The sequence below is a fragment of the Arachis duranensis genome, chromosome 3, assembly GCF_000817695.3.
Source record: "Arachis duranensis cultivar V14167 chromosome 3, aradu.V14167.gnm2.J7QH, whole genome shotgun sequence".
Lineage (NCBI taxonomy): Eukaryota > Viridiplantae > Streptophyta > Magnoliopsida > Fabales > Fabaceae > Arachis > Arachis duranensis.
Window position 1 is genome coordinate 116,715,612 of NC_029774.3, and position 11,167 is coordinate 116,726,778.

Consider the following 11,167-nt stretch of genomic DNA (forward strand, 5'->3'; position numbering starts at 1 on the left):
GCCTTAGGCACAACCACGACCTTATTAAGAGAAGAGCCTTAGCAAAATATTTGGAAATGGTAATGTTGATATCTTAAACAAAGATTTTATCTCTCGCAATTTACTAAATTAAGAGCACACGTCAACTTTTTTTTGAATTAATTGAATTTATTTATTTATTTATTTATTTTATGTTAATTTGGTCTTAAACTTGGGTTTACAACACAATTTTCAAGTTCTGCATATTATCAAGACTATAATTTTCAGCTTCATCATTAAACCATAACATATTGTTTATAAACTTAAACGCATGTAAGTCTTATATTCTATACATTATTATACCTCATCAAGGTGCTATAGCAATTAACTCCTTGAGTTGATTTATCATGTTGGAATATGTGGAGAGCATGGTGGGAGTCATCTTCTGTTGCATTCTTTGCTCAAATTGATCTTGACTATGTCTCATACTCTCCTTTTAGCAAAGTTATGTAAAACATTTACTAAGATTTTGTTTATTAAACTTTGTCTAATGTCGATGATTTTGTTTGATTTCCTTCTTTTTGATTTTGGTGATATAAGCTTCAAATTTCCATCAAGTTGGCCTGTGACTCGGTTTTTAATAAACTAGAACTTGGAAATTGTAAATGATATTCATACACATGATTGATCGAAGGTGAGGAATCGTGCCAGAGAAGGTGATGTGAAGCGCGACGACGATGCACATGAAGGTATTAATGCGCAGGGCAGATACCCTCTAATGGCGACAGGGCGCAGATACGCTCTAATGATATTAATGCACAACAGAGAGACTGTGCCCGGGTTAGCTACCGGACACGTCGGGTTGGCTTGGTACCCGACAGATGATATCATCAGCCACTAGGGACAGGCATGCATCATATGCATTTATGTGACATTGTTTGGGGGTGCATATTGTACCTGGTGTGCCTATGTGATTACTTGTGATTACCTGCTACTTGTTCTACTTGCTGTAACTGTTTGTTTGTGCTTGAACTTCCTATCTGTGTTTGCAACTGGGACTCTGTTGGATTATGGTGATTGGTTGATGGTTGGATTGTTTGGGCCTAGGGCCGTGGTTGGAATGAGATGAACCGATGGTTGATTTCGGTTTTGTGTTTCTAGTTGAGAATAAAATATGAAAGGCTACTTTGGTTCAGTGTAGATAAACCATTTTGAAAGGCTTTTGAGTTTTTGAGAATTGAATGGTTCCTCTTTCAAAAAAGATTTCCGACTTTACTTTTATTGTAAACTGTTGTTTTTGAAAAGAGGCATAAGACGGTTATTAATCACTGGTGTGGTTATCTTCACGTATCCTATTATAATAATTCCCAAAAACCCTCTACTGAGAACCCTTTCGAGGATGATGTTCTCACCCCCAACATTTTTCTCCTTTCAGGATATGGGCGCAGAAGTCATGAAGAGTTTATTTAATTGTTGTTGAGATGTTCTGTATTGCTTTAGATTATTATTTTTGTACCCTCGCCTTTACCTTGATATATTCTGTAAGAGGGATAGGAATTGTATTGGATAATGTTTGTAATATTATTTATATATATGTATGTGTATATATATATATATGAATGTACTCTTTATGAGTTTCTTAAAGTTGTATGGTATGTATGGATGTACGTTGTATAGCAAAAGTATTTTTTTTGGGAGCGGTTTTGCGGTTAAAAGTTTTAAACAGGCTCATATTTTAGTAATAAATAGTATAAGTGTCGTCGTAATGTCCGAGCTATCAGAGTCGCGCAGCCAAAAGCGTGAGCTTTGGTAGTTAGGGTGTTACATTTTGGTATCAGAGCAGTCTTTCCTATAGAGCCTGAGGAATAGACCGACTATGCTTTAGTTGCATACTCTGAGAGTTTGTCATGTATTAGGTCTTGTCGAATGACGAGAATTAGAGCTTTATGCACATGACGGTCTATTAATTAACGCTGTTAGTCTTGCATTGCATAATTCTTGGTATTAAGTTTGGCCGGCTTAATACTAGTGAATTTTGTATATGAAAGCACTAATAGGTTATCATAGATGATATACGAGTTGAGTAAAGCGAATCGCGAGTTTTGGGAACATTAGAAACTATTTCTCGAGGCTATTCAGTTGTGTATCTTGGATTTTGTTCGAGTCGACCTGTTCTTTCATATCCTAACTTGAAGTTCTTGCATGCTACTCCTCTTGGAAAGTAATTTGATGATTCCACTCTGTTTCTCTATTCATATGCATTCTTGTTGATCTTAAGTGCATATGCTTATTTAAGATCCTTGTTGCATCTATCTTCCTCTATTTGACTTCTTCTTGATTCATGTATTCTTGATATAGCTTTGAACTTGTCCTAATGCGCTGTGCATTTTAACTCCGGGATTCCGAGTCCATTATTAGAGAAATTGTTGATTCAGTTTTTCTCTTATTTGACAGTGAGCACAGCCAATTTTGAGATTTTATGAAAATTGCTATTTAATAGATATATACTTATCTATACATGAAATTTTGAAGATTTCTCATACCGCTTAGCAACTATCTATCTTTTATACCTCGGCTGTATTTTTACTGGTTTATGGAACTGCATTTACCTTAAATTACAATTTGACTTTCTAGCAATTTTACTATAGTTCCAATGCACATCTTCATTTGATTATGTATTTGGATATTTTTCAAAATTTTGGAAAGGAAAGCTTTTTCACTTTTATCCCGGTTGAGTTTCGGTTGATAAGCTTTACTTAACTTATTTTGAATTGAGTTTGATTTAGCCTGCTATATGGCTTATGCCATTGTTGTCCTTTTAAAAGTGTTGGACTCATAGCTTTCTTCTTATGAATGGATTCGTTCCTTCTTAAGCTTTTCACCTCTATGAATGTCACATGTGATTCTGTTTTTAACTAATCTTTTGCACCTTGTGAACATTATCATTGATCTTGGTTTTTCCTCTCTTGCAAATCTCACTCTTATGTGAGTCAGCTTGATTTGTTTCAATTTCGTGCATCGTCTATCCTCTCATTGTCTTTACAAGAGTTTTTAATCAAAGATTGATCCTTAGGAAGTTTCTAATGATTGATTGGTCTTCTCCTAAGGCTTAGTATTCTTTTGGATCAATGGAAAGCTTGTTTGATGACTCATGCCTAGTGAATCTTGTTTGAACTACTTTGGTTTAAGATTCTTTCTTGTATGGCTTGACTCCTTCTTAAGTACATCCTAACATTCTTGAATATCCTTTTGAAATGGTGATTTCAAGTATACTTTTGGAGTCTTATTTAGAACTTTTAAGGAAGTTTTGAATTCTCTTTGAAGAAATTCTAAACGGAATTTAATTTCTGTTGCTTGATTGAGATTGAAACCATTGTTCAATTTTGACGAAATTAATTTAAAGTTGGCATGCGCTATTTTAAATGAGGTTTTAGAAAACTTCCTTGTTTAGTGGAAACTGGTTCGTTTGTAACGCACCGCTTATTTCCTCTACCAAGTTGTAAGCAAGTTTTTACCACGGAGTTTCCTTTCTTAAAAGATTTTAACTTCCTCTTTCTTCCTTGCTATAAATGTTATACATGCTTGTTTGAATATGAACTTTGAGGATTTTTGAACAAGCATTTGATTACTTCTGAGTTTTTATGGGCTGTTTTTGGTTAGGCTGTGCACCTAACTATCTTTCTAAGATATTTGATGAAAATATTTTTGCTTAGCCAAATCTGGGTGCATTTTGTGTTTTCAAAACTCTGCATTATCTACTTCAACATGAAGTTGAATTAGAGCAAAGCCACGTTATTGCTTTTGTTGCCCTCTTGAGGAATGTTTGCTATTGAGCTTTTCTTCTAAATTGCGAAGTGAGTTTCCGCAAGTTTTCGATTCTTTTATGAACAATGTATTTGGAAGTATTTTTAATCATGCTCTTAAGTTCTGCGAGTTTTGTCTTGGGTTTGAAATATTCTCTTCTGTAAACCTTATACTTCTTCGACCCAGCTTGAGTTTGTTTCAAACTGATGTGCTGGTTTTCTTCCTATTTATCTTGTTGAACTTCTTTGATCCAAGGGTTATCTTTGAAGTTGCCAATTGATTCATTTCTCGCAAACTTCACTGCTTGAGCATCCTTGCTTATCTGGAATTGGATACACTCTCTCGAATCTATGAGTATTATTGTTGACATTTATCTCTCATTTCTAAGATCTTGTATTCCTCTTAGTAGACTCGAGAATTATTTTGATATCACGTGTGATCTGTAGATGTAGTAACACGATGCGTTAGTTCTTTAAGACGTGATATGTGCATACGGAAGTTGAAACTGTAGGTGTAAAACGTTATGAGTTGTGGGTGTTCTATTCCTTGCGAATGGATTTGCGGTTGTTAGGCTTATGATTGGCTATGAGGTTGTAATATGATTGGTGGAGTTAGGAAATTGAAGTTCTGAAGTGGGAACAAGATTTGTCAGCGAACATCATGCCGCTGTTTAAATACCAACATGCCTTGCAGCCTTTTACCACATTTATTACCACTTTGCCTTGTGAACGCCTATCTTGATTTACACCCTATTTTGGCACCTCAAGTGTTTGTAAAGCCTTGAGATCATATGACCTTGTGTATTGAGTCTATCTTGTAACGTTTGCTTTGCAATCACACTCCTACCTTTGTATCTTTATGCATATGATCATCCAAGTATTTGAAAACCATATATATGTTTATATGTCGAGATATTTTTACTTCTTCCTTAAATGTGTTCAAGGGTGAACTGTGATGAAATTTCTTTCGTTTCGTATCAATTTTCGAGGGCGAAAATTTTTATAAGGTGGGTAGAATGTAAGGCCCAAAATCTTTGAAAAGTCTTATTATGATCAAGTCTCAAATCATATGGTTATTTATAGCCTTAATTTCAGAAATTATTTTATTAAAGGTAATTAAGGCAAGTTTTGATTTATTGACTTTGAGATGAGTTATGATTATTATCCAATTTTATAATTATTGGATTATTTTCTATATTTGAATTATAAGGTTGATAGTTGTGAAATAATAAGGATTTTATATGTTTTGGACTAAATAACTAATATTTTAAATATTAGTACTGCTATTTTGGAAAATAGAGAAATTGATTATATTATTTCTAATTTTTAGATTTGGGCATTTTATTGAAAGTAATTTGTGAAATTGATGAGCAAATAGTATTTTTATACATTATCATTGTTGAATTAGAATTTATTTCTAATTACTATATTATCCCTATTTTTAAGTAAGATTACTAAAATGCCCCTAACCCTAATTTTTTTGAAAATGAAACCCTAACCCTGAAACCCTAACCCGTTACCCGTTTCCCCCATCAACAACCCACCCACTTAGAAGCTGCAGCAGCAGCCGCAAACCTCCCTTCCCCCAAAAAACACACACACACACGGCTTCCCATTTTCCATGAAAGAAAGAAACTGAGGCAGAGAGGGAGAGGAAGACTGAGTTGCAGCAGAGGAGAGGCGGAAGGAAGCTCATCGCGTTGTCGTCGCCTCGTCACCGCGCCACCGCGTCCTGCCGTCCCTGCCACCATGAAGCCACCGAACCAGGCTGAGGAAGAGAGAGGAAGAACGAGCGTGAGAGAGAGCTCGGCCGCGGGAAGGGGAAACGCGGGTCTGACCCGTCACCGTCGACCCGTTCGTCCCAGCCCGTCACTGTGCGAGGAAGCCGCCACCGCACCGTTGCCGTCACTGGAGATGCTTCGTGCATCGCCGTCGCTCCCTGGCGCCACCAAAGAAGCCGTCGACGTTTGTGCCTTCCGCCATCGTCAGCTGCGTCATCACCGTGCCTTGTGTCGCTGCTGTTGACCTCCTCGCAGTCCACTGCCGCCGATTGAGCACCACGAAGAACAGAAAGCGCGCTCGATGAGTGAGAAGGGATGGAGGTTGGGTTTTTGTTGCTGTACTACTCCATTTCTACCTCTACCATGCCTTGTTGAAGTTGTCGGAGCCTCTGCCATCATCGGGGTTGCTGATTAGTTGATACCGCTGCCTGGGTCGCTGCGGTACAAGCTGCCGGAGAAAGGAGCTGCATCTCTATATTTTTGACCGCCGGGAGTGGTTATGTGGCTTCCGGGATCACCGTCGGAGCTTCGGGCTGAGTTTCTGCCACTTGAGTCCCTGCTGCCGTCGCTGAAAAAGTTTGCCGGTAAGGGTTTTAATATTGGTTTCTGTCATTTTGAATTCCGAGAATATTATAGCCATTGCGTGTTGGTTCCAGTTGTCGTGATCGGAAATTGTCACCGCTGTCGCTTGAGGTGGCTGCTGAGTTGCCGCTGAACCGGCTCGGAGACTGCCGCTGTTTCGGTTCAGCCGTTCCTTCTTCGGTTCGGAAGCGCAGCTGTTCCTTTGTGTTATTTCGGTAAGTAAGTATGTTTCGGAAAGCCTCATGTTAGTATTTCGTTGTGTTGGTTAATGAATATGAGTTTTGGTAACGTGGGGTAAAAGTCCTGATTGTTGTATGTTGCGATTAGAGTTGCTGAGACTGTTGCGAAAGTGACTTGGAGCTGAGGTTTTGGTTGCCGTCAGTTTGGTTTGAGACGGAAAGGACTTGATGAGGCATTTAGGTTATGAAATTGCGTTTTGAGGTAGGGGCGCTTTCCGAAAACTATAGTTTATTATTGGAATTATTACATATGGATACTGATGTGAGATAATGTATTTGGTGATTGTATAATCCTTATGTGTTGTTGATTGTCCTAGATGAATGTAATTATTATTTGGTTTTGGTGAATGGATCGTGGTGTGGATTTGTAAAATGAAATGCTTTTGGAGTTGATTTCTTTGAAGCTTTGATATCTGAGTTTAATCCGTTGAGGATTGATTTAAATTGAGTTAATTATTTTGATGATATGAAAAGTCGAATGCACTTTTGAATTCAGCCTGGTTTACTTCAAATGACTTGGTCTTGGACAAATGATTTGTTATTGAGCCGTTTCTATAAAGTTTTGGAAACGAGTTAAATCGGTTGATATTAAGTTGATTTTTGAAATGGTTTTCCTCGAGATATGTCACTGAGGCGACTGTTGGATTTAGCTTGCTTTTGGATTGATTTCTGGTTTTGAGCTGTTGAAAAGGAATGAGAAACGATTTAGTTGGGACCCGAACCGGGTGGCAAAAGTCCAAGTTTTAGGGGAGGTGCTGTCGAAATTTCTATAAAATCTTAGTCTTGTTTGAAAGGTTATTTAAAAAGGGTTGGATTTGAGAGATTGTATTATTTGATTTATTAAGAGGATATTTATGTTTTCAAGCTTAAGTTATTTAACGAACTTTATACGTTGAGTTCGGTTTATTTAGAACTGAACTATTTTTACCGTTTGAATCACTGAAGGAAAGAATGATGCTCTGATATTGATTTTAATATAAAAAGGCGCTTTTAGTGATTTTTAAAGGAACCTAGACTTTTGATTAAGTAATCAAGTTTGAGGCATTTTGGAAGAGTTGGAAAAAAAAATGGGTTCAATTTGAAAGCGGTTTGATTCAAATGAACCGGTTCCGTTTCAAATGAGTTGATTTTTGGATCGGGTTGGAACTTGTGATTTTGTATGGTTCGGTTTCATAATAAATTCAGTTTTATTTACTTGAACCGAGAATCCATGATTTTAAGAGTTTCAATGAATTTTAAGGAATTGATATAGTTTGACCTTCCCTAAAGACTTGGGACTCTGCCGAGAAGCTTTTATTATAAAATCCCATTGTTGGATGGGTGATTTTGAATACTTTGAAATAAATCCTTAACTTGTCATGGTTTTGGAAGTTTTGGAAAGAGAATGCCGAAAGTAGCTTTGTTTTAAAAAGAGAACTCACTTTGAGTAAATTTGGCTTATGAGCCTGAGATGATTCGAGAAATGAGATCTTTAAAGCCAAGGCTGAAAAGAGTTAAAATTTGCTTTCAAAGTGATATGGCTTGAGAAAAGTGAGTTATGGCTTAAATGCCGGTTTTATGAATTTGATGATGTTTAAGCTTCAAATTTCCATCAAGTTGGCCTGTGACTCGGTTTTTAATAAACTAGAACTTGGAAATTGTAAATGATATTCATACACATGATTGATCGAAGGTGAGGAATCGTGCCAGAGAAGGTGATGTGAAGCGCGACGACGATGCACATGAAGGTATTAATGCGCAGGACCGATACCCTCTAATGGCGACAGGGCGCAGATACCCTCTAATGGCGACAGGGCGCAGATACCCTCTAATGATATTAATGCGTAACAGAGAGACTGTGCCCGGGTTAGCTACCGGACACGTCGGGTTGGCTTGGTAACCGACAGATGATATCATCAGCCACTAGGGACAGGCATGCATCATATGCATTTATGTGACATTGTTTGGGGGTGCATATTGTACCTGGTGTGCCTATGTGATTACTTGTGATTACCTACTACTTGTTCTACTTGCTGTAACTGTTTGTTTGTGCTTGAACTTCCTATCTGTGTTTGCAACTGGGACTCTGTTGGATTATGGTGATTGGTTGATGGTTGGATTGTTTGGGCCTAGGGCCGTGGTTGGAATGAGATGAACCGATGGTTGATTTCGGTTTTGTGTTTCTAGTTGAGAATAAAATATGAAAGGCTACTTTGGTTCAGTGTAGATAAACCATTTTGAAAGGCTTTTGAGTTTTTGAGAATTGAATGGTTCCTCTTTCAAAAAAGATTTCCGACTTTACTTTTATTGTAAATGTTCTCACTCCCCCTACATTTTTCCCTTTCAGGATATGGGCGCAGAAGTCATGAAGAGTTTATTTAATTGTTGTTGAGATGTTTTGTATTGCTTTAGATTATTATTTTTGTACCCTCGCCTTTACCTTGATATATTCTGTAAGAGGGATAGGAATTGTATTGGATAATGTTTGTAATATTATTTATATATATATATATATATATATGGATGTACTCTTTATGAGTTTCTTAAAGTTGTATGGTATGTATGGATGTACGTTGTATAGCAAAAGTATTTTTTTTGGGAGCGGTTTTGCGGTTAAAAATTTAAATAGGCTCATATTTTAGTAATAAATAGTATAAGTGTCGTCGTAATGTCCGAGCTATCAGAGTCGCACAGCCGGAAGCGTGAGTTTTGGTAGTTAAGGTGTTACATTTATGTTGCAATTGGGGATTTAGATATATTTTGCTTTTAGCAATGATAGAGATTGTAAGTAGAAGATAGTTATTTGAAGTTTGTCTTAAGGCTTCTCTTATTGATAGTGTCTTAAGGTAGGATGCCAAGGTTTTGAAGCTTAGTTCAAAGGTGGGAAGGAAATTGAGCAGCTCACCAATGAGGTATTTTATTTTTTTTTGTTTGAATACTAATAAAATATAAGTGAAATGTTGGTGGGTAATGTTCAATGAATGTTGGCATTGTTGTTTTGTCTAGCTTGGATACTAACATTTTTTATTGACATGAAACTTTGTTCATCTTTTTGGCTTTAATGCTTATGTTGATAGATATTTATTTATGGGTGGCTAATGATGTTTATTTACTTATTTTATCTTTCAGATGAAAATGTGTCATGATATGATTACTACGTGCATTATGTTCAAAACTATCTTGGTGTTTTTTTTTTTCAAAAGTTCTGATTAAGTGTTTAGCTTATCTAGATCTGCGACTTCATGACCAACTACTAGTATGAGTTAGTCTATCACCAGTTTTTAAAATTGTGCTCCCTTTGTCTTTAAGCTTCTCTTAGCATCTCAATTTTACAAGAGATACTGAAAAATATTATGTGATGCTTCTGCCATTTCATTTTAGTGTGATCAAGTATTTATAATGTTCTATTTTAGCGTGATCAATTTTTTCTCATAAATTAAAAAACTAAAAGATAAAATAGATTAATGAAATAATTTTTTTGCACTAACCCATATACAACATGTGTTTTCCTTTATACAAAAATGCCTTCTACTGAATATTTGCCACCATAATTTTCTTTGCCATTAAGTTAGTGCAAGTTGTACCCTTTTTCATGGGATCAAAATTTGTATTTTCTGTTTGATACTAATTATATCCAAAAGGAAGATCAATCTGTAGTTTACTACTTGAAAAGATAGAAGAAAATTATAAATTGGCTGTTTGGTCTCTGATTTTTATGTTTTTTAGAAGATCAATATGTAGTTTACTTTATTATTTTTATTTGCATTTTGGTGTTTGATACTAACAGAGATATTTATATCACAAATTTCATTTGCAGATTCCATAATACGAATTCCATGTCCTTAGCGTTTAGTGTTCTTGAGGATCTTATTGAGCTTTTAGGGAGCAAAAGTAACCTCATTGAAGAGGCAGGGAGCTTGCAATGTCTCCAATCAAATTGGTAGGTATCAATACTCCTTGCTATATTAGAAAGCAATATCTAAGACTTATTTTTTCATTTGAGAAACTCATGATCTATGAATGAGAGACCCAACCTATTGGCATTGGTAATTGAATTGCAGTTTGCATTTGTTTTAATTCAACTTAATGATGAATATGATGAAATATGCTGTTATCTCTGGATGGCTATATAAGGTTCTAGACCAGTTAAATATTTTTTTAAAAAATAAAAAATAAAATACTTTGTAGAATAGCATATCATAGTTTGAGTTGTTTGGTTAAAAGCAACGTTCACGTATCTCTTGATTTTTTATTTTGATTCTTGCCATAAGATATTGTTGTTTTGTTTGATTTCCTTCTTTTTTATTTTGGTGATATAAAGCTTTAGGTTTTCATCAAATAAGCCTATGCCTCAGGTTTTAATAAACTGGAAATTAAAAATTATAAAGAATATTTATACACATGATTGATGTTTGATTAAACTGTATCATTATTGTGATTGATCATCAGCCACTTATTCAATGTAGCTTTATGCTGGTAATTAGGTTATGGATGCAATTCAAATATAATGTAAATATACAATTCCTTTTAATATCATTAGCCTCAAGAAAAAAAATTATTAATTGCTTTCTTTTACTGCAATCCAAAACCAAAGAACTAACAGTGTAATTAGTTTTATTGATAATCTAAGGAGAATATATAATATCTCAAGTAGCTAGAAAGCTTAAAGTAGCTCTTTAACAACATCATATTTTTAATTAGTATTATTTCATAAAATATCTCAATAACATTACTTTATATACTTAATATACATATGTACATTTTGTGGAGGCTATTAAAACCATTATTTCTATATTTAATACTTCAGAGAAAAAAGTTGACAAGA

General features: G+C 35.5%; 1 long non-coding RNA gene across 1 annotated transcript; it reads left to right on the forward strand.

The window, feature by feature from the left end:
• Positions 1 to 5,340: 5,340 nt before the first annotated feature.
• Positions 5,341 to 8,819, forward strand: LOC107480458 (uncharacterized). The gene is made up of 4 exons (XR_001590456.3): positions 5,341 to 6,126; positions 6,199 to 6,339; positions 6,452 to 6,565; positions 8,690 to 8,819. It is a non-coding gene; the product is annotated as an uncharacterized LOC107480458 (long non-coding RNA).
• Positions 8,820 to 11,167: the final 2,348 nt, after the last annotated feature.